The 24,663-nt window shown below is 50.3% G+C and overlaps 1 protein-coding gene across 11 annotated transcripts in view; it reads left to right on the forward strand.

The window, feature by feature from the left end:
* Positions 1-24,663, forward strand: part of sobpa (sine oculis binding protein homolog (Drosophila) a) — a 624,481-nt gene that overhangs the window by 217,419 nt on the left and 382,399 nt on the right. The window lies entirely within an intron of this gene.

The following is a 24,663-nucleotide window of genomic DNA, read 5'->3' on the forward strand; positions in this document are numbered from 1 at the left end:
AGCAGAGAAGTCTGGGGGGGGGGGGGGGGCGACCTGATTGAGGTGTACAAGATTGAGGGGCATGGACAGGGTGGATAAGGAGCAGCTGTTCCCCTTAGTTGAAGGGTCTGTCACGAGGGCAGACCAGTTCAAGGTAAGGGGCAGGAGGTTTCGGGAAGATTTGAGGAAAAACTGTTTTACCCAGAGGGTGATGATGGTCTGAAATGCAATGCACTGGCAGGGAGGGTGGTAGGGGCGGGTTGCCTCACATCCTTTAAAAAGTACCTGGATGAGCACTTGGCATGTCATAACATTCTGTGACAAAAGACATCTTTCAGATGAGATGTTAAACCAAGGCCTCATGATGGGTGTAAAAATTCCAAGATACAATCTGAAGATTCTTCCCTGTATTGTGGCCAATATTTATATCTCAGTGATCTGTTCATTATCATATTGCTGTTTGTTGGGCTTGTTATGTGCAAATTAGCTGCCCAATTTCCTACATTACAACAGTAATTATAATTCAAAAGCACTTCTTTGGTTGTAAAGTGCTTTGGGATGTCCTGAGATCATGAAATATGTTACAACTGCAAGTTCTTTCATGTACCTGAAATGGTGGGGAATGCTTTGGAAAAATAAGACGAACAAAAAGCAAGCACACATAACAGCACAATGACAAAGAGTGAGATTTGAAGTATTTTCCAATTTGATTCACAATGTTCGAAAGTCGACTCATTATATCCTGGTCTCCTATTTCTCAGCTATATGCTGCCCTTTGGCAACATCATCCAAAAGGGTTTCACTGTGCACTGTCAATGCAAGCTCTTGCTTTCCTGTGCCCCTCTTGATCCCTCCTCCTCTGTCTCGAAACTGCCTGACTGCTTGTCAGACATTCAATAGCCAAAGAACTGAAATTTCCTTGATATGAATACTGAGAAGACAGAAACTATTGTCTTTGGTCGCTGTAACAAACTCTAGTCCCCTTGGCACCGTCTCCATCCCTCTCCCTGGAAACTGACTTGAGGTAAGATGCTCTGGGCACCCCTCAGCGTGTTTCTTGGCGGTAGGAGACGGCAAGCCTTTGGTTGGTGTCCCGTCGCTTTCAATGGAATTTCCCATTGAATCCACCCCACGCTACCGATAACCTGCGGCGGGAGTGCACTATAGGTGGGATCAGAAAATCCCGCTGGCGTGAACAGCTGGAACATCTCACTATTGACTCCAAGATGAACTTTTTTTTTTCAGAAACATTTTATTAGGGTATTTGTAGGTTTTATAATAATGATAACAACCACATAATCATGGTACATAAAACATTTCCATCTCTATCACGTTCTTTGCATCCCCAACAATGAAACAATAGAAAGTCGACGAACAGCTGCCACCTCCGGATGAACCCTAACATTGACCCCCCTTAAGGCGAACTTTATTTTCTCGAGACTGAGAGACCCAGCCATGTCACTAACCTAGGTCTCTACACTCGGGGGCTTCGAGTCCCTCCACATTAACAAGATCTGTCTCCGGGCTACCAGGGAGGCAAAGGCCAAAACGTCAGCCTCTTTCGCCCCCTGAACTCCCGGCTCTTCGGAGACTCCAAAGGTTGCCATCTCTGGACTCGGCACCACCCGTGTTTTAAGTATCGTGGACATAGCCTCAGCAAAACCCTGCCAAAACCTCTCAGCTTCGGGCATGCCCACATGGCTGGCCCTCCGGCGCACCTCGCACACCTGTCCTCTACCCCAAAAAATGTGTTCATCCAGGCCACCGTCATGTGTGCCCGGTGGACTACCTTAACTTGTATCAGGCTGAGCCTGGCACATGATGAGGATGTGTTAACCCTGCTTAAGGCATCCGCCCACAGACCCGCCTCTATCTAGCCCCCTAGCTCATCTTCCCACTGGCCCTTTAGCTCCTCTATCGCAGTTTCCTCCGACTCCACAAGCTCTTTGTAGTTATCCAATACCTTCCCCTCTCCCACCCATGTTCTGGAAACTACCCTGTCCTGTATCCCCGGTGGTGGCAGGAGCGGAAAGGTCGGAACCTGCCTTCTCAGAAAATCCCGTACCTCCAGATACCTAAACCTATTCCTTGCTGGCAGTTCAAATTTCTCCTCCAAATCCTTCAAGCTAGGGAATCTCCCGTCTATAAATAGAGCTCCCATCCTCTCAATTCCTGCTCTCTGCCATCTCCGAAACCCTCCATCCAGACTTCCCGGCACAAACCGATGGTTGTTGTAAATTGGGGCCCAGACCGATGCTCCGTCCGCTCACCTATATTTCCTCCACTGCCCCCAGACTCTCAGAGCTGCCACTACCACCGGGCTTGTGGAGGGCCGGCGAGAACGGCAGAGGTGCTGTTATCAGTGCCCCCAAACATGTGTTCTTACACGATGCCATCTCTACTCGCTCCCACACTGACTCCCCTCCCACACTACCCACTTCCTAATCATGGCTATATTAGCCGCCCAGTAATAGCCACAAATGTCTGGCAGCGCCAACCCACCCTCCCCCCGATTACGCTCCAGCAACACTTTCTTCACTCGCGGGGTTTCACCTGCCCACACAAAGCCCCAAATCACCTTATTCACTCGTTTTTAAAAAGCCCTCAGGATAAAGATGGGGAGACATAGAAAGGCAGTTAGAAATCTGGGGACGACCATCATTTTCACGGTCTGTACCGTCCCCGCCAGTGACAGCGGGAGCATGTCCCATCTCGTAAAGTCGTCCTTCATTTGTTCTACCAGCCGGGACAACTTTAACTTTAACTCCCATTCCCGTGTCACACCTGGATTCCCAGATAGCGAAAGATCCTTCCTACCATTCTAAATGGCAGCTCTGCAGTCTCGGATCGCAAACATCTTGCTTTTTCCCATTTCAATTTATACCCCGAGAACCTGCCAAATTCCCCTAAGATCCACATGATCTCCCCCATCCCCTTTAACGGGTCCGAAATGTACAGGAGCAGGTCACCCGCGTAAAGCGAGACCCGATGCTCCACCCACTCCCCCCGACCAACCCTTTCCAGTTCCTGGAAGCTCTTAACACCATAGCCAATGGCTCTATGGCCAGAGCAAACAACAGTGGGGAGAGGGGACACCCTTGTCTTGTCCCTCGGTGCAGTTCAAAATAGCCCGACATCCGCTGATTCGTACACACACTTGCTACTGGTGCCTGATACAGTAACCGCACCCAATCAATGAAGCCCTGACCAAACCCAAACCTTCCACAAATAAATCCACTCCACCCGATCAAAGGCCTTCTCTGCATCCATCGCAACTACCACCTCCATCTCCCCCCTCTGAGGGCATCATGATAACATTTAAGAGCCTTCTAACATTGGCCGTGAGTTGCCTGCCCTTTACAAACCCCATCTGATCTTCCCCTATCACCCCAGGGACACAGTCCTCTATCCTTGTGGCCAGTATCTTAGCCAGCAGTTTGGCATCCACATTCAATAGGGAGATCGCCTGTATGACCTGCATAGCTCTGGGTCCTTCTCCCGTTTCAGAATTAATGAGATCGAGGGCTGCAACATTGTTGGGGGGAAGACTCCCCTCTCCCTTGCCTCATTAAATGTCCTCACCAGGAGTGGGCCCAATATCTCTGAGAACTTCTTGTAGAATTCTACCGGGTAGCCGTCCGGTCCCGGGGCCTTGCCCGACTGCATGACATCCAGCCCCTCCATTATTTCCTCCATTTCAATTGGGGCTCCCAGCCCTTCCACCACTTCTTCCATCATCCTCGGGGACCTCAGCTGACCCAAGAACTGCCTCATCCCCTCCACCCCAGCTGGGCGTTCTGACTCATATAACTTGCTATAAAAGTCCTTTAGCACCTCATTCACCCCATACTGGGTCCAGGACCGCATTCCCACCTCTGTTCTTTACTCTCCCTATCTCCCTGGCCGCATCCCTTTTCCTCAGCTGGTGCGCTAGCATTCTACTGGCCTTTTCCCCATACTCATACACCGCTCCCCTTGCCTTCCTCAGTTGTTCCATCGCAATGAAATCTATGAAATCGCCTACCCTGTAGATAACAACCCAAACTCCACCTGTAACCTCCGCCGCTCCTTCAGTCGTCCCGCGTCCGGGGCTTCAGAATATTTCCTATCCACCTGGAGTATCTCCCCAACCAATCTATCCAACACCATGATTGCCGAATACTCGGTATCAACCACCCCTGGCAGTAGAGCCCTGCTCAGGATAAAAAAGTCGATCCGAGAGTATACCTTGTGGACATGGGAGAAAAAAGAAAACTCCTTCACTCTTGGCCATCCGAACCTCCATGTGTCTACTCCCCCAGCTCCCCCCCCCCCAACCCCCCCCCCCCCCCCCCGCACGCCCCCCCTCCCCCCCATCTGCTCCATAAACCCCTTTAATTACATCGCTACGGCTGGCACGCTCCCTGTCCTAGATTTTGACCGGTTCAATCCTGCATCAATGACTACTGAAATCCATGCCCCCATGATCAGATTATGTGACCCTAGGTCCGGGATCTTACCTAACACCCGCCTCATGAATTCCACATCATCCCAGTTTGGTGCGTATACATTCATGAGTACTACCGCATCCCCTCAATTTCCCACTCACCATAATGTACCTGCCCCCCACATCTGACACGATTCTCCCTGCCTCAAATGCTACCCGTTTGTTAATCAGGATCGTGACCCCCCTGGTCTTAGAGTCCAGCCCTTAATGAAATAGCTGGCCAACCCACCCCTTCCTCAATCTGGTCTGGTCCATAAACTCTAGGTGTGTGGCTTGTAACATTGCCACGTCCGCCTTCAATCCCCTCAGATGCGCAAACACGCAAGCTCTCTTAACCGGCCCATTTAGGACTCTGACGTTCCAAGTAATCAGCCTAGTTGGGGGTGGGTGGGGGGGGGGGGGGGGGCTTCGGGGGGGAGGGGGGCTTCCCGCCGCCCCTCTCCCCCTGCCGATTAGACATCACCCTTTTTAGGCTAGCCGCCAGCTCGTGTCCCTCGGCTCCTTGGGCCCGCCCTCGGGCATCCACCGTCCTCGACCTCCCCTTTGTCCTCCCCTGGAGCAGCTCCCCCCCACCCCTCCCTCCTGCCAAGTAAAAGCACCAGAAACCCAACCCCATATATCAAACTTATCACCTGCTCACCCCCCACTGCGCTTCTGTGAGCTTGCTAACCTTGCAGTAGAAACAGTAGAAAAAAATCCCTCCACCCAACTTCCAATGGAACAGAGTTAACTTTACATTTCTGAGCAGCTGTTCAAACATGTTATCACAACAAAAACCAAATATAAAAAAGGAAGGGGCAAAAGCAACCAAAGAAGAAAAAAAAAAGGGAACAGGAAACAACAATAACCCCTTGTTACAGAGAGCACTGGGCATATTCAAAACAACACAGAAATGATTTTGACCAAATCACCACCGCAATGCCCTCCCCCAAGGTTCAGTGACCTTAATCCACTGCTAGCCTTATGTCCTTGATAAAGTTCATAACTTCGTCTGGTGATTCAAAATAAAGTTCCTGACCCTCAAACGTGACCTAAAGACGCGCTGGATACAACATCCTGAACTTCACCCCCTTCTTGAAGAGGGCCTATTAAATCCGGCTCGCGTTTTGCCCAGTTCTGCGCCCAGGTCCTGGTAGATGCGCAACTCACAGATCTCCCAGACACAGCTCCGTACCTGCTTGGCCCACCGCAAAATCTGTTCCTTGTCCAGGAACCGGTGCATTTGCACCACCATCGCTCTCGGCGGTTCATTCGCTCGTGGCTTCCTTGCTCTATACGCTCTGTCCACTTCCAAGGGTTGCGTAAATGCCCCATCTCCCATCAACCTTTCCAGCCTATTTGCCACGTATGCCCTCACGTCCGATCCCTTGCTGCCCTCCGGGAGGCCGACGATCCTCAGGTTCTGTCTCCTGGACCTGTTCTCCAAGACCTCCAACTTCTCCTGCAACCTTTTCTGGTGGTCCTTCATCAGCCCCACCTTGGCCTCCAAAGCGATTAAATGGTCCTCTTGCTCGGACACCTTTTTCTCCACCTTCTGAATCGCCTGTCTGTGGGTTTCTAGTCCCTGTTCAACCCGATCAATCGATACCTTAATCGGGTCCAGAGTATCTTTCGTTAGCTTGGCGAAGCTCTCCTCAAAGAACTTCACCAGCTGTACCGTCGACCACTGTGCCACCACCCCAGGATCCTGCATCTGCGCCATGTTTTCCTGCACTGCCGGCTCTGCACGCGTCTTCCTTGCTTGACTATGTCTCCTTACACGGCCACTTCTAATCCAACACTCCATACACTGGTGGGGGATTTCTCCTCACTGTCTCACTCTCCACCGATTTATCCAGTAAAATTCCCCAAAAAACGGGAGAAAAGGTCCAAAAGTTTTGTCACAAGCGGGAGCTACCAAATGTGCGACCTCCTACTCATGGCCGCCACCGGAAGTCTAAGATGAACCTCTGACCTCGTATCTATAGCATATGTAAAGACCGCCTATTTTCAGCTCAGTGACATCGCCTGACTCCATCCTTGCTTCAGCTCATCTGCTGCTGAAACCCTCACCCATGCCTTTGCTACCTCGAGACTTGATATTTCTCATGCTGTATAAATGCAAATTTCAGTGGTTATTAAATACGGATAAATGGTTGGCATGTTGCGTGATAAAAACAGCTTGATGGAGTTTGAATATTGCAATAAATCACAAGTGTGAAGTTTAAAGGGAAGATAAGCCCACGGGGAACATGTTCCATTCATAGGGATGAATATTCCACCTTGCGACAGAGGACTCACCAGTGACCCCCACCCTCCGAATCAGCTGTCTCCTCCTGGTGAGACTGGCAGCTCTGAATGTCTCTGCCACTACCTCCCAGGCAAGGCAGTGTTCAGGGAGGGCAGGCTTGAGTCTGCGGCCCACCAGGGGGAAGAGGGTGTCACTCTGCTTCTCACGAGCATGGAACTGTGGGCCCACCTCGGGCTCCCGGCCTCAGAGGAAGGGGAGAGGGGGGGGGGGGGGGGGCAGGTCTTCTCTGAATCATTGTCGTGGCTGCAGTGAGTGTGTGGTAAGTGGAGTGCTTAAAAACAGCTCCAGCTGCCATGCTCTTTAGTGACAACTCCATTCCCAGTGATTAGAACACCCGCCGGGCTGGGAATTGTTCTCATTTCGCGCCGGCAAAGTGCTGGCCTATTTGCAGTTTCTGACTTGCTTCGCGAAAAGCGTCCCCCTCAACGGGAATGCGAATCACACGCAATTCAAGCCTGGTGGCAACACTTGGGGCACGATTTAATGGCTGTGTCATTGATTCGGGACACGGCGTGGCCAGTAGATTTTGTGAGAGGCCTCTTGCGAGATTCACCTGGCTCACCACACATCGCGAGACTAAACGGGATCTCACGAGATGTCACGATCTGGGTCCTGCCCACAATGGCCAGGACCTAAATTTGCAGACTGAAGTGTGACGTTAGGCACAGTTGAATATGCACCAGCCGGATCTAACCAGCGCCCGGGATGAAATCCCCTCGCAGAGGAGATACAAGCCAGAAGCCGTTTAGCACTGGTCTCCACAAATGGGGACCAGGTGGGATGGTACTTGGAGGGGAGGGTGGGTCTCCCAGGTGATTGGAGTCCATCTGCATATTCAACTGTGCCTAACGTCACACTTTAATCTGCAAATTTAGGTCCTGGCCATTATGGGCAGGACCCAGATTGTGACATCGCGCGAGGTCCCGTTAGACCTCGCGATGTGTGGTGAGCCAGGTAAATCTCAGCCTCTGGGCAGGGTGGCACCCTGGCACTGATGATGACACCTGGGCAAAGCCAGCCTGGCACCCTGGCAGTGCCACTCGGGTGCCAACATGCCACTGTCAGGATTCCCAGGCAACACTGCTAGGCTGATAGGGGCACTGCCATGGTGCCAGGTTGGCAGTGCCATGGTGACAAGATGGCATTTTGCCCAATCTGGGAATCAGGCCCAGGAGTTCCCTGCACTTATGAGGTGGTTGCAGGAAGCTGGAAGACCCTTCAACAGGCAGGTTGTGGCATTGAGGGGGGGGTCCAGGGGTTGTGTGAGAGAACGAGAGATCGGGCGTCATTTTCTCTTCATGCACTGACGAGCTTGAAGTTAAGTGTGGTCTTAAAAGCCTTGCCTGCCGAGGCCTGAAAAAAATAACAGAATCCTGTTCAATAGTGGGGTCATTCCCAGCAACAAAGCTGCCCACAACAGGGCTCTTTTTCCATCAAATTGCATCCTTAGTCACCCAAATGGAGAATTCGGCCCATTATGTTTCCCTAACCTTCATATGCAAACACAGGATATACCATTGTACTCGTATGAAACTCATCTAGATTGTACTCGCTGTCACATCAAACTCAGTAATTTCAGGTCTGGTGTTTGTTCCATATGAGCTTCATTCATTGCAAAGGGAACTGGCACCTGAGATTGGTTAGGAAATAAACCCACAGCGGCCGAACTCCAGAATTAAACCTTTCAGTTGGATACAGCTGCATGCTCCACCAGTAGAGGGAGTTCAATGGTTGGGAGCTTCTGGATGAATACACAGAGCATTATATAAGAGCCAGGTTTCCTTAACAGTGAACATCAGACCCCCCGCCAGGTCGGAGAATCGCCGGGGGCTGGCGGGAATTCCGCCCCCGCTGGTTGCCGAATTCTCCGGCACCGGATATTCAGCGAGGGCGGGAATCGCGCCTCGCCAGTCGGCACGCCCCCCCCGGCGATTCTCCGGCCCGCGATGGTTATAAGTTTCTGCTCGGCGATTGTCTGCGGGAACACTTCAGCAATCAAGGGCATTCAGTCTCTGATCTCCGGGTAAGCGTTCTCCAAGGCGGCCTTCAGGACGCGCGACAACGCGGAATCGCCGAGCAGAAACTTATAGCCAAGTTCCGCACACGAGTGCGGCCTCAACCGGGACCTGGGATTCATGTCGCATTACATTCATCCCCCACCATCTGGCCTGCGAAATCCTACCAACTGTCCTGGCTTGACACAATTCACACCTCTTTAACCTGGGGTTACCCCATCTCTGGATCTGTAAAGATTTAATCACCTGCTAATGCTCGCATTCCAAGCATTGTCTGGCATCTTTGAATTTGTCTATATATGTGTTTCTGGAACAGACCTCTTCATTCACCTGAGGAAGGAGCAGCGCTCCGAAAGCTAGTGACATCGAAACAAACCTGTTGGACTTTAACCTGGTGTTGTAAGACTTCGTACTGTGCTCACCCCAGGCCAACGCCGGCATCTCCACATCATGGTTCCCAAAAGTAGGCAGGAGACTAGTGGATGGGCTGGGGGCCCCGATTAGAGCGGAGGAGGTATTGGGGGGCCTAAAGGCCATGCAGTCGGGGAAAGCCCCGGGACCGGATGGATACCCAGTAGAGTTTTACAAGAAGTTCTCGGAGATAGTGGGACCGGTCCTGACAAGGGTTTTTAATGAGGCAAGGGACAGAGGGACCCTGCCACCGACGATGTCGCAAGCCACCATCTCGCTGATACTGAAGCGGGACAAGGACCCGGAGTCGTGCGGGTCATACAGGCCAATCTCCCTGATCAATGTGGATGCCAAGGTCCTGGCGATTAGAATTGAGGACTGCGTACCAGAAGTGATTGGGGACGATCAGACAGGGTTTGTGAAAGGCAGGCAGCTGACAGCTAATTTGAGAAGATTGCTTAATGTGATCATGATGCCCCCGACGGGCAAGGAGGTGGAGGTAGTGGTGGCAATGGACGCTGAGAAGGCCTTCGACCGGGTGGAGTGGGGCTATTTGTGGGAGGTGCTTGGACGGTTTCGGTTCGGGGAGGGACTGATTAATTGGGTCAGACTATTGTACCAGGCCTCAAAAGCTAGCATTAGGACGAACAGGATAATGTCAGATTATTTCAGACTACACCCCGGGACCAGACAGGGGTGCCCACTCTCCCCGTTGCTGTTCGCGCTGGCCATAGAGCCGTTGGCGATGGCGTTGAGAGCTGCGAAGGGGTGGAAGGGAATGACTAGGTGGGGGTGGAACATAGGGTCTCTCTCGATGCGGACGACCTGCTCCTGTACGTGTCGGACCCACTGGCCAGGATGGAAAATATACTGGAAACACTGAGGAAGTCCGGCCGGTTTTCAGGGTACAAATTAAATATGGCCAAGAGTGAGGTGTTTGTGGTGCAGGCAAGGGGCCAGGGGAATAGACTGAAGGAGCTGCCATTTAGGCTGGTGGAGGAAAGTTTCCGGTACTTGGGGATACAGGCGGCACGAGACTGGGGCAGGTTGCAGAAGTTAAATTTGAGTAGGGTGGTGGAACAAATGAAGAGGGAGTTTCGGAGATGGGAGGCACTCCCGCTGTCACTGGCGGGGAGGGTGCAGACTGTAAAGACGACAATCCTCCCTGGATTTCTGTTCATCTTCCAGAGCCTCCCGATCTTTATCCCACGGTCCTTCTTCAAAAGGACCGGCAAAATCATCATGAGCTTTGTCTGGGCGGGAAATTCCCTGCGGGTGAAGAAGGCGATGCTTGAAAGGAGCCGCAGCGAGGGGGGACTGGCATTGCCGAGTCTGATCAACTACTACTGGGCGGCTAACATAGCCATGATAAGGAAGTGGATGGTGGGTACGGGGTCTATCTGGGAGCGAGTGGAGGCGGCTTCGTGCAGGGGCACCAGTTTGGCAGCCCTGGTCACAGCTCCCCTACCTCTGTCGCCGGCCAGGTACTCCACCAGCCCGGTAGTGGGGGTGGCCCTGCGGATATGGGGCCAGTGATGGAGGCATGTGGGGGGGGGGGGGTTGCGTCTGTCTGGGCTCCAATATGTGATAACCATCGATTCGCCCCCGGGAACATGGATGGAGGGTTTCGAACATGGCGGCGGGCGGGGGTGGGGAGGGTGGGCGATATGTTCCTGGAGGGGAGCATTGAGAGTTTGAGGGGCTTGGAGGAGAAATTTGGGCTGGTAAAGGGAAATGACCTTAGGTACTTACAGATGCGGGACTTTGTACGCAGACAGGTCCCATCCTTCCCACGCCTCCCACCAATGGGGATCCAGGACAAAATAGTCTCTAGACGAGAAGGAGGAGAGGGTAGAGTCTCGGATATCTACAAGGTGCTCATGAAGGGGCAAGAGCCCCAGACGGAGGAACTGAAACTCAAATGGGAGGAGGAGTTTGGTGGGGAGATGGAGGACGGGTGTGGGCGGAAGCTCTGAGTAGGGTAAACTCAACCGCAACATGTGCCAGGCTCGGCCTGATTCAATTGAAGGTCGTTCACCGGGCCCACATGACGGTAGCTCGGATAAGCAAATTCTTTGGGGTAGAGGACAAGTGCGCTAGATGCGCGGGAGGACCAGCGAACCATGTTCACATGTTTTGGGCATGTCCTAAGCTTAGGGGTTACTGGGAGGGATTTGCGGGGGTCATGTCCCGGGTGCTGAAAACAAGGGTGGCGATGAGTCCAGGGGTGGCAATTTTCGGGGTTTCGGAAGACCCGGGAGTCCAGGGGGAGAAAGAGGCGGATGTTCTGGCCTTTGCTTCCCTAATAGCCCGGCAGCGAATACTGCTGGCACGGAGGGACTCAAACCCCCGAAGACCGAACTATGGCTTTCGGACATGTCAAGTTTTCTGGGTATGGAAAAAATTAAGTTCGCCTTGAGGGAATCTGTACTGGGGTTCGCCCGAAGGTGGCAACCATTCATCGACTTCTTCGCGGGAGAGTGAACGTCAGCTGGGGGGGGGGGGGGGGTGACCAGAATTAGAAATATGCTGCTACAGAGGGGAAGACAGGCAGGGGGTTTGGGTCTTCCGAACCTGATGTATTACTACTGGACAGCGAATGTGGAGAAGGCACGGAGCTGGGTCAGAGGGTAGACTCCCAATGGGTCAGAATGGAGGAGAGTTTGGGTAGGGGGTCGGGTTTGAAGGCGCTAGCAACAGCGCCAGTGCCGCTCCCGACGGCCCCGGGGAGATACTCAGGGAGTCCGGTAGTAATAGCTTCGTTGAGAATTTGGGGGCAGTTTCGCCAGCACTTCGGCTTGGGGGCAGGGTCAAGGGAAATGCTGATTCGGGGGGACCACAGATTTGAGGCAGGGAAGTGGGATGGAAATTTTCGGAGATGGGAGGAGAAAGGAATTAGGATATTAAAAAATTTGCTTCTTGGGCATCTGTTTGAAATATTGAAGGAGTTGGGAGAAACGTATGGGCTGGAGCAGGGGGAAATATTTAGATCCATGCAGGTTTGAGACTTTACCAGAAAGGAGATACAGAGCTTCCCAGTAGAGCCGGCTTCCACATTGCTGGAGGAGGTGCTGATGACGGGGATGGAGAAGGGGGTAGTATCGGCGGTTTGCGGGGCTATTTTGGAGGAGAAGGCACCGCTGGAAGGGATCAAGGCAAAGTGGGAGGAAGAGTTGGGAGAGGGTACGGAGTCGGGCTTCTGGTGTGAAGTGCTCCAGGGGGTGAACGCCTCCACCTCGTGCGTGAGGTTGGGGCTGATACAGCTGAAGGTGGTGTATAGAGCACACCTCACGAGGGCGAGGATGAGCCGGCTCTTTGAGGGGGTAGAAGATGTGTGTGAACGTTGCCGGGGGGGGGGGGGGGGCGCGGCAAATCACATTCATATGTTTTTGTCCTGTCCAAACCTGGAGGATTACTGGAAGGAGGTGTTTAGGGTAACCTCTAAATTGGTGCACGTGAAACTGGACCCGGGCCCTCGGGAGGCCATATCCGGGGTGTCGGACCAGCGGGGGTTGGAAACAGGCGTGGAGGCAGATGTCGTAGCCTTCACCTCGTTGATCGCCCGAAGGCGGATCCTTTTAGGGTGGAGATCAACCTCTCCACCCTGTGCCCTGGCGTGGCGGGGGGGGACCTGCTGGAATTCTTGACTCTTGAGAAGGTCAAATTTGAACTGAGGGGCAGGATGGAGGAGTTCTACAATTCATGGGCGTTATTCATTTTGTTATTGACATGGGGATTGACATTGCATTCGTTACTGATTATTGTTTATTGTTGGGTGTAAATTTGGGAGAAAATGTGAAAAAGGAGGACAGTAAAAATATTAAAAGAAAAACATAAATACATTGGGCGGGATTCTCTGATCCTGAGGCTAAGTGTTGACGCCGTCGTAAACGCCGTCGCATTTCACGTCGGCGTCAACATGCCCTCAGGAGCAGCGATTCTGGCACTGGAGTGAACCACACCGCTCCGGCTGCCGATGCCAGCGTCAGATCGGCGCTGCGGGTCTGCGCATTCGCAATGGTGCTGGAGCCAATGTGTGCATGCGCAGTGGCTCCCTTCTCCATGCCGGCCCCGACGCAACATTGCGTAGGGCTACAGGGGCCGGCGCGGAACAAAAGAGGCCCCCAGCCCGAGAGGCTCGCCCGCCAATCAATAGGTCCCAATCACTGGCCAGGCCACAGATGAGGCCTCCCTCACCCCCCCCCCCCCGCCCCCCCCAAAACCAGGCCGCCCCCGGATGTATGCACGTCGAGGTCCCGCCGAGGACGGCGGCTGCAGGAATCCGATATTTTGTACTGCCGCTCGGTCGATCCCGGTGGAAGAATCGCCGGGACGGCCGCACCAATGGCGCCGATTCTCCGCTCTCCGGGGCGGGCAGCGTCGCGCGATTCACGCCCGGCCCAGCATTTCTCCGGCCCGGCCTGAGAGAATCCCGCCCATAATCTAGGCATATTGTGCGCAGCCATACTATGTTTTAAGCTCACAGTCGGTGTTATAACTGGATGGGAAGATCCCAGACTGGAATCCTGGCTCAAAAGACCAGAACCATTTTTTTATAAAAACGTGGAGGAACAGTCACTGGACCGCAAATTAGTTTTAACCACACGGGACAAACATTTATGAAACATGATGCTGCCTCTACTCGATGCCACACCGAGCCCTCCCCCACTATCCACTTCCTAACCATCTGTATGTTGGTCGCCCAGTAATAGTTCATAAAATTCGGAAGGGCTAAGTTCCCCTCCCCGCGACCCCGTTCCAAAAGAACCTTCTTCACCCTCGAGGTCTTACCAGCCCAGATAAAAACCGAGATCAGCGCGTTCATCTTCCTGAAAAAAGTTTTAGGGATAAACTTGGAAGACATTGAAAAGCGAACAGCAAACTCGGGAGGACTGTCATCTTCACAGTCTGCACCCTCCCCACCAATGACAGCGGGGGCATGTCCCACCTGTGGAAGTCTCTTTTCATATGCTCGACCGCCCTGCCCAGATTTAACTCATGGAGCTGACCCCAGTCCCTAGCCACCTGAATCCCCAGGTACCTAAAACTCCTACGCACCACTTTGAACGGTAACTCCCTCAGTCTCCTCTCCTGACCCCCGTGCCTGGATCACAAACACCTCGCCCTTTTCCATATTTAACTTGTTGCCTGAGAACCGACCAAATTCTTCCAGTGTCTCCATAATTCCAGCCACCTCCCCCAGCGGGTCTGTTATGTACAGGAGCAAATTGTCTGCGTAGAGCGAGGCCCTATGTTCCACCCCCCCCTTTCACTATCCCCGCCAAACATGACATTGCCAAGGACTCTATGGCCAGAGCAAACAGTAGTGGGGAGAGCGGACACCACTGTCTTGTCCCCCTACACAAAATAAAGTATTCTGACCGGACCTGGTTGGTCCTTAAATTTGTCACCGGTGCCTGGTATTGCAACCGTCCTGCTCTACTTTTAACAGTGAATCTAGACTCGGATTTTACAACAACCCCCTTTTGGATTTCTTTGTCTTGATGGATGTACAAACAATTGCTTTAATTCTCAATTCCCAGCCTGAATCAAATGTTTATTCTGAAGTATCCTGAACCACTTTAAGTTTGGTTACTGCAATTGTCTCTTTAAACCAGAACACTTTGTTTACTCATGCTTGATTTTTCTGAACAATACCTTGGTCTCCGTTCTCTTAACCTCAGGTGCCTAAAACTTTCCTTTTGTCCTAATTCCCTGGTTATCTGCACTGTAACTTGTTCATCAGGAAGCATGCATCTTTGTAACTTCCTTGTCCTGTCCATTTTCTCTTAGCAGAGTTGAGAGCTGTTTACTCCCCAATGTCCTGTCTCCAACTGCTCCAGCTTCCAGTTAAAACTAATAACAAAGGAAAGCCCTTCCCTCTGGAAAATGACCTCCTGTTGCTAAGCAACAACTTACTTCTTTTTACTTTTCACACTGTAATCCTCTCTAAGCACAACGGAATCACAGTTGGAATTGAAACCAATCCCCACACATATAAACACGTTTGTCCAGCATGAATTGTAGGCTCAGAAACATTAAATTAAACCCACTTAAAACTTTATCTTTTTTCTAATATTACCAATACAAATATAAACCCTTAAAACTACCTTTGTTTTCCTAACATATGGGTGTGCTACTTGGTCAGAATTACTTGCTTTCAGATAAGGGGCGAAATTCTCCGGTATCGGCGCGATGTCCGCCGACCGGTGCCCAAAACGGTGCAAATCAGTCGGGCATCGCGCTGCCCCAAAGGTGTGGAATCCTCCGCATCTTGGGGGGCCGAGCCCCAACCTTAAGGGGCTAGGCCCGCGCCGGACTAATTTCCGCCCTGCGAGCTGGCGGAAAAGGCCTTTGGTGCCCCGCCAGCTGGCGTGGAAATGACATCTCCGGGTGGCGCATGCGCGGGAGCGTTAGCGGCCGCTCACGGCATCCCCGCGCATGCGCTGTGGAGGGAGTCTCTTCCGCCTCCGCCATGGTGGAGACCGTGGCGAAGGCGGAAGGAAAAGAGTGCCCCCACGGCACAGGCCCGCCCACGGATCGGTGGGCCCCAATCGCGGGCCAGGCCACCGTGGGGGCACCCCCCCGGGCCAGATCACCCCGCCCCCCTCCCACGACCCCGGAGCCCGCCCGCGCCACCTTGTCCCGCCGGTAAGGTAGGTGGTTTAATCTACGCCAGCGGGACAGGCATTTTAGCAGCGGGACTTCGGCCCATCCGTGCCGGAGAATCGTGGGGGAGGGCCGCCAACCGGCGCGGTGCGATTCCGCCCCCCGCCGAATATCCGGTGCCGGAGAATTTGGCAACCGGCGGGTGCAGGATTCACGCCAGCCCCCAGCGATTCTCCGACCCGGCGGGGGGTCGGAGAATCTCGCCCAAGATGTTGAACCAACACCCTGTATGCTCTCTCAGGTCGATAACATCCCACAATATTCTCCTGGCAACCCGACCAATATACATCTCCCATCCAACTGCTTGTACATTCTTTCCCTTTATGTGATTCAATGTGAGTCACCCAAACCCAAAAGCTAGGTTTCAACCTTGAGCACACTCTAAAAACAGAAAATTTCCTATCAATATATTTTTGGGATATTGCTGCAATTTATATTTTCTGTTCTAGCACCATCTCCACTCTGACATACATCTATGCAACTGCATATTTGACAGAATGAGTGAGTGTTTTGGGACAATCTAGTCCTCGGTCAAGAGTATTATCAGGTCACCTGGCTGTTGTACTGACAATTAGTGTGCTGCATTTTACTGTCCCTGTACATATTATGTTCAAATCGGCATTCCAACATTTCCTCAATATCCTATTTTCTGTGACATTGTCAATGATTCCCCCTTTTGAACTACCTATAATTATAACTGAAAGAGGTAGGTACAATTCAGAACACAAGAGCTAGCCAAATATCTACACATAAACTACAACATAAGCATTGACAGTTCATGGTGTGTGGGAAGATGTAACGGCCTGATGCTATTTACTTCCAGTTTAAAATCTTCCAAAAGCGCTCCCCCGAGGTATTATTCTTCAAAGGCAGCCATCAGCAGCTGTCCAGGTTTAAACTATAATTATTATCCATTCGACTCAAGCAGAAGCACATCTTCTGCCCCTCCCCCTCCCACCATCACAGGCTGGATAATAGATGATCCGCTACAATGAGTTTCCCCAATAACACCAGAACCTCTACTTCGTTTTAAATTCCGACCAAATCAATTAGGTTCTAGATTGCGGTACTGTTTCGCTTCAACTGTCAAAAACTGGCACAATCACCAATAAGAAAGCAGATGCTTCCACGATAAGTGATGCATCATCATCACCGCCTGATACACTTTGAAGGATGGTTCTAGGGAAGTAGCTGTTTAGCGTGATCATCCTTCTGAACTCCTGTTTTGATGATACAGTCTAAATTTCATGTGGAGAGACGATCACAATATAACAAAGGGTTTTTATGGAAGGAACTAAACAAAAACACACATTTCTTTTGAAACTGGTGATTATACCAAACAGCTTCTATGTATATTTTAGGACTGAATCAAAATAAACATAGGGGGAAGAAAATAAACCTTTGAAAGAATTAAAACAGTGGAAAACAGACTACATTAAGTCAGATCCTATATGGACCCTTAACAGATTAGCCAACTGTACTAAATACCCATTATATATTTTTAGACATATGAAGAGGATTAAGATAACTACATTAGCACATACAGCAGCATAGCACTGGATTAACCTTTTTTAAATCTTAACCAGCACACTCTAAAATTCCTGTCACCTTTAATGCTCAAACTAGTTGAGATTTCTCTTAGCACAAATTTTATTTTTCTTCTTCATATAGCAGTGATAAAAAGAAGTGAGAAGACGCAAAGGTTGTGAATCAGAAATAAAAGTGAAAAATGTTGGAAGTGCACAGCAGGTCAGACAGCAGCTTAGAAAGGTTTCATCTGAAAAGCTAAACTAATTTTATCTGCCAGCTGCTGTCTGCTCCACAGAGACTTACAAATCTCACTGTTTTTACTCTCTCACATGATTCTTCCCACGTGTTAAATATTAAAAACAAGACAAAATCCAGACGTGCTTCTCACCTGACCTGGATTATCGACGGAAACTGGATTACAAATAATATCTCCATTTACTTTCACGCAGATCACTAACTCATGGACATGTACCGCTGTTCCTTCATTGTTGCTGGGTCAAGGTTTTAAATACCTCACTTAACACTGTCACCACAAGGACTGCAGTTGTTCAAGGTAATGACCCACCATCACCATCTTAGAGCTGCCAGGAAATGGACAATTATTGGAGCTTAGCCACTGCTGCCCCATCCCAAAAACAAACAAAAACAGTCAGGTCTCAGTACTTAAGGAACTCCCAGAGCAACCTATTTTATGCGACCACCCCACCCACATAAACTGTTCACCCCCAATTTTTGTATTTGCTCATTTCCTTTCCTGCTGTTCCCTGGGTGAAAAATGAATGTGCTGCCAAATATCTCAACATGATAAAAGTGCAGAGCAGTACAAAATTATGAGGGGAAGAGGTAGGGTGGACAGGATAAAATTGTTTCCCTTAGTGGAGAATTCTAGAACCAGGAGGCATAGATTCAACACAAGTGGTAGAATGTGCAGAGGGGACATAATGAAGAATGCAGAGGGTAGTGGGAGTCTGGAATTCGCTGCCGGAGTTGGTGGTGGAGGCAGAGACCCTAAACTCTTTTTAAAGGTACCTGGAGTTGCACCTTAAGTGCTGTAAATTACAGGGCTAGAGACCGGGTGCAGGAAGGTGGGACTTTAAAGGGCACCTGTGTGTCCTCGGGCTCGCATGGGCAAGATGGGCCGAATGGCCTGCTTCTGTACTGTAGCTTTTCGCTGATTGTTTCTCAACAGTTCCTGCCACCATTAGGCCAGCTGACAAATAAACTCTACTCACAACATTTCAGTTCCCAATCATTATTTCAGGAGAAACCGAACAGTCCCTTGCATATTCTCTACTTTGGTGCTCTGCTGCACTCCATGATATACTGAATAATGAAACAGCTGCAATTATATAACACAGTTTGAATGGGAAGATTCTTCAGTCCCTTTAAACAATTGCTGAAATTACACCCCTATTTAGTCTATTCATTCACACAGTTTGGAGACATATTTTTATTTCATTTTTAGAAGTGTGACATGACAGCTGGTGTGTTAGGATGCATTTTCAATGAACATTTGATTACCTTAAGTTGAGGGCACCAATAGTAATCATGGAATCCCGACAGTGCAGAAGGAGGCCATTTGGCCTATCGAGTCTGCACCGACCCTTGGAAAGAGCACCCTACCTAGATCCACCCTATCCCCATAACCCAGTAACCCCACCTAACCTTTTGAACACTAAGGGGCAATTCAGCATAGCCAATCCACCTAACTTTAAAAAAAAAAATTTAGAGTACCCAATTATTTTTTCCAATTAAGGGGCAATTTAGCGTGTCCAATCCACCTAACCTGCATATCTTTGGGTTGTGGGGGTGAAACCCACGCAGACACGGGGAGAATGTGCAAATTCCACACAGACAGTGACCCAGAGCTGGGATTGAACCTGGGACCTCAGCTCCATAGGCAGCAAAATCACTGTGCCACCGTGCCGCCTCTTGCAAGTAATGTTTAGCTATGGTAACAAATGAGAATATCTCACTTAGTCACTGGTTAATAAGTATTGATCTCTGATTTGTTCAACTCTTATTTGTGCTGCGGCACTCATTATAGAGTCATACAGTTCCGAGAATTGTTTAAAAATCTTGGGCAGGGTTCTCCTGTCGCCGACACCGAAATCGCTTTCGGCAATCGGCTGGAGAATACCTGATTCCGACCAAACCGGGGACGGTGCAGCTTTCGGAATGCTCCACCCCTCCAAAGCGGCATACTTGTAGAGTACGCCGCGCCACGTATCGACGACTTCAGGTCGTTGCCTGAGGCCCACCCCCCCTGCTGCTCCGTCGTGGGTCGCATCGGGAACTCGGTGTGGCAGCTGCGGTCTCAGTCCAGCGCCACCACAATTGGGGGAGGGCGGATCAGCGGGCAGGGGGGGACATTATTAGCGCAAGGGTCCCAGGTTTGACTCCCGGCAAGGTTACTGTCTGTGCGGAGTCTGCATGTTCTCCCAGTGTCTGCGTGGGTTTCCTCCGTGTGCTCCGGTTTCCTCCCACTAGTCCCGAAAGATGTGCCATTAGGTAATTTGGACATTCTGAATTCTCCCTCTGTGTACCCGAACAGTCGCCGGAATGTGGTGACTAGGGGCTTTTCACAGTAATTTCATTGCAATGTAAGCCTACTTGTAACAATAAAAATGATTATTATTAAAGATTATTATTATTCGGGGCTGGGGCACTGTTGGGGGGGGGGGATGTCCAGGGCGCGCAAGCCAGCCAAAGGGGGGGGACTATTTCGCAGCACGGGCATACGAGCGGCCGCCGCCATGTAGCACGGCGCAGCCATGGACCCAGCAATTCTCCAGAGCGTATCAGCAGTTTGAGCCGGGTGCTCTACACTGCCATCCTGCTAGCCCTTTGCTAGCAAAACGGGGAATCGGTGGCCGTTTTGCGCCATTTGTTCTGGTGTAAAATGCCACCATTCCCGTGCCGGCGTGGGGATATAGCCCCAGAATCGCAAAATCCAGCCCATTGTATCTATCTTTCAGTGGGAGCCTTTTGATTGAAATTCAGACTACACCCTCTGGTTATTACATTTTTCCATCATTCTGAAAGTATAAATATAATCTAGATTATTCACTTGATGGTTTTGCTGAGGGGGGGGGGGGGGGGGGGGGGCATAAGGCAGGGAACCTGAGGCCAGGCAGCCTAACATTGGTGTTGTGAAGTTATTGGAAACAATAATTAGCGACTAAGGGCACGGTTGTCCGGCCGCGTTGTGCTCTCGCTTGAGCGCAATGCAATCGAAAGTAAAAAGCAGAGCCAGAGCCCAGCTCCACCCACACACTGACATCACAGCAGCCACTTGAGAAGATAAACATTTCTTAAAGTGGCATTCCCATGACACGTGCAGGGGGAAAGATTGGTGCCAGATTATTAAAAATGTCAGTTCACAGAGAATTTAATTTGTCAATATAATACAGCTCAATACGTGCAGTTCACATTTTCCTTCATTATCCTCTAGCCGTCCATTCACTTAACCTATCTAGGTCTCTGAGCCTCCGCGCTACAATCGCGCTTGGCGCAGGCGGGGAGAATGGGTGTCGGACCCGCAATTGGGTCCAACGCCTTCCCATGATTCTCCGGCGACTGGAGAATCGCCGCCAGCCACGCGCACGCGGTCAATGCGGCGCCGGTCGGAGCCATTGAAAGAGGCCCCCGTGGCGATTCTCCGCGGACGACCAGCCGAGTTCACGTAGTTCCACCCGGCGGGAGCTTGGAGTCACGATCGGGGGCCACCGATCGGCGGGCGCGCGCGATCTGGGGGGTGGCCTGCTACTTCTTCGGTGCCGGCCCGCTGTGTGTGTCCGCCATGACGCGCGGACCCGCAGCTGGAAGTGCTGGAAGGCCCCGTATCGGCATCCGGAGCTGCTGGGCCCTGCTAGCCCCCTTACAAATCTAGAAAAAAGTCGGGAGTGATTCACGCCCATTTTCCCGCGGACGTGGGGACATAGTCCCATTATTGGAGAAGCCCGCCCATATATTCTCTTTACAGCTGATCTACCTATCTTTACATCATCAGCAAATTCAGCAATACCTTCATCCAAATCATTGATATAGCTAAGGGATGGGCAACCTAGGCTAGTGAGTGGGACACATACATGAGTGTCCTTCCTTCACCTCAGTAGGTCCCAAGATTGAAATCGGATTTGTTCACTAACCATGACCCTTGAATAAGATTAAGTACATTTAATACACACTGAATATTTCATAACAAATTATATTTAAATAAAAATTTTGAGTACCCAATTATTATTTTCCAATTAAGGGGCAATTTAGCGTGGCCAATCCACCTAACCTGCACATCTTTGGGTTGTGGGGGTGAAACCCACTCAGACACGGGGAGAATGTGCAAACTCCACACGGACAGTGACCCGGGGCCGGGATCGAACCTGGGTCCACAGCGCCGTAGGCTGCAGTGCTAACCACTGCACCAAGCAAATTCTTAATCATTCATATGTTAATAGACATGTCATCAACTTCAAGTGGTACAAACAAAAGAAATATACACGCTTGACTGGACACACAGGGAGCCCACGGCTCTCACAGTCAATGTGGTGACCAATCAGCATGCACCTCACTTCATGTGCCCTTGCTTTACATGCTTATCGCTTCAATCATACTGGTCGGGAAAAAGCCATGCAGATGGAAATCAGCGGAATGTGGCAACTCTGTGCATGGGCAACAGTCAACAAAATGTCTCGTGGGCCACACTCTGAACCCAGGTGGGTAGCATGTGGCCCCAGGCTGCAAGTTGCTCACCACTGACACAGACAGTAAATAGTTCAAGCCCCAGCACTGGGGATCCCTGTGGCACTCCACTTGTCACATCTTGCCAACCTGAAGAAGCTCCATTTATTCCTTCTACCTGCTTCCTGTCAGCAACCAATCCCCTGTCCAAGTATGAAATATTTTTTACAATAAGTGCCGTCGCCGCTGCAATGCAGGAAATTGGTCCTATTAAATGACCAATCACATCTATATGTGCACAGCAAATTGGCCAGAACTTAGTGAAAGGACCCTTGCACAGAATTACTGAGCTAGTATCATTTTTTAAAATCATATGAGTAACTCTTACATATATTACAAAAGGTAGAAATTGCATCTGAAGCATTTATGCAAATGTCAATATTAGTGGTATAATGTTTTCAGTAATAGTTTCGTTTTTGGTAATAGGCCCAGGTGCAAGAAAGATCAGATAAATAGGGAAATAATGATTAGGCAACATCCAACCTGGATTTTAAAAGCCCAAAGATAGTAGGCAGGACTTTGAGTTGTATTGAACATAAAAACTAATAGATTCATGTCAGCGATGCAAGACAATTGGGAAACCCGGAGAACATCATAAACTACAAATGAATGTCAAGTGATTTTTTTTCTTGCCATCTGAATCCAGATGTTGGATTACTGCATTGGCTTTAACTTACAGCTTCCAGCAATCATTATCGATGTGTAAGAGTGAATTTCAACTCTGCAGAATTGTTTCCGTATTTTGTCTTGATTCCAATGGAACACATTCCTCAGGAACACATGAAGAAAGCAAATATGTTCAAAGTAGAAAGGTTTAATATCCAGGAAACTAAGTATCATATCTAGAACTAGGGGTCACTGCTTATAAATAAGGAGTTGCTTATTTAAGACAGAGACGAGGAGAATTTTTTTCTCTCAGAGGGTCATGAGTCCTTGGAACTCTCTTCCTCAAACGGCAGTGGAAGCCGAGTCTTTGAACATTGATAGGCACACTACATCAGAACCTGAACAGGGAAGGAAAGCTCTGGAAGAAAAAGAAGGAAGATGTTTAAAAAATTAAAATGAAAAACAATTCAAGGGTGAAATACGGCAGGCATTAAAATGATGCAATGGACACCCAATATCTCGAGACACTATGAGTAATAGACCCATCTTCCCTGGCTCAAACCTACTCTACTGTAATCTCTATCCAGTATCATGCTCCAAATGGTGCAACATAATCTACAATGGCCTGTAATGTCCTCAGAGTGACATTCTCCATGCCACTCAGGATAAATTTACCCTCGCTGTAATTCCAAAGCCCTAGTCTCGCCCAACCTTCTTCATTCAGTCTGGGGGAGGCAGGAGCAGCGAAGCGCGCCCCGGTTACATCAGCATGGAGTATCTGGGGTGCAGGGAAGTAAAGAACGTCTTCTTTTTATGGCATTAGCTGCTGTAAAGGGGATGTTTAAAGCAACAATTTAAAGGGAGTAGGTAAGTTTCAAAGGCAAGTGGTTCAGTCAATTGAGGGGAGACTGGGAGAGAGGAAGAGCCGGAGAGTGAGGGTGGCAGGGAGACCGGGAGGGGTAAAATGGTGGTGGTGGGAGGGTTGTAGGGGGGCGGTTTGGAGATTGGGTTGGGTCTGGTCGGGCCTGGGGAGGTGTTGGAGGTTGGTGTGGTGGGACTCCTGGTGGGTCCTGTGTGTGCGGGTTGGTTCTGGGCGTTTAAATAGTTACTCTGAAGTTAGAAGTGATTTATTTCCTTCTAACTCTTTTGAGTAACTATCAGGATAAAACTGGCAGAATCAGAGGAAGTTAGCACTTCTGGGCAATTGCCACGGAAGCTCTTAAGTGGGAACTTCCTCGAGGAATTCTTCAGCACGTCATTGGTGTACCCCCAAATGCGATGCTGGGGAACCAGGAAATTATGGCCCAATGTGTGTAAAACTGACTGCATCAGCCTACTCTCACTCTTCATTATCACTCTTCATTACTGGTATACTGTACTCCTTAATTGCCATTGTCAGGACAGGAGCCGGAACAAATAAGAGTAACTTTGTTCACTTATTTGAATCCATTAGGTCTAGTAGCAAAGACAGCATCAGGAATTGGATTGTCTTAGCATGGTGGAACTGGGCTCAGAGGCAGTTATGCTGCCAATTTTGCATTAATGACTCACAAACCAGCCTGCTGGCACTTTCCTCCTCTGGTTTATTTTCATTCTGGCTGTTTTGAAATGGAGGGGGGCTGGGGGAGGGAGGAGTGCTGTGAAGGTTACTTGACCAGCAGCAGCAGAAAGCTAAATAGGTCAAGTGAAGCGCTTTTAAGGATATTTTGGTGTTCCCAAACACAAATTCAGACCAGCTTCAGGATTGGTACGCTGGAGCGGGCATTTTCAAAGTGGGGGTCGTGACCCGCAGGTCGGTCACGGAGCCATCCATCACAGTGTTTCCAATCGCGGGAATTCAGCAGCCAACTTTTTAAAATGCTGGCCACGACCGGCTTTAAAAATGCGGGCGTGCCTGCACATGCCCGCCCACTCATCAGTGCGCATGCCCGAAGCCC

This window comes from Scyliorhinus torazame, chromosome 4, assembly GCF_047496885.1.
Source record: "Scyliorhinus torazame isolate Kashiwa2021f chromosome 4, sScyTor2.1, whole genome shotgun sequence".
In the NCBI taxonomy this organism is placed as follows: domain Eukaryota; kingdom Metazoa; phylum Chordata; class Chondrichthyes; order Carcharhiniformes; family Scyliorhinidae; genus Scyliorhinus; species Scyliorhinus torazame.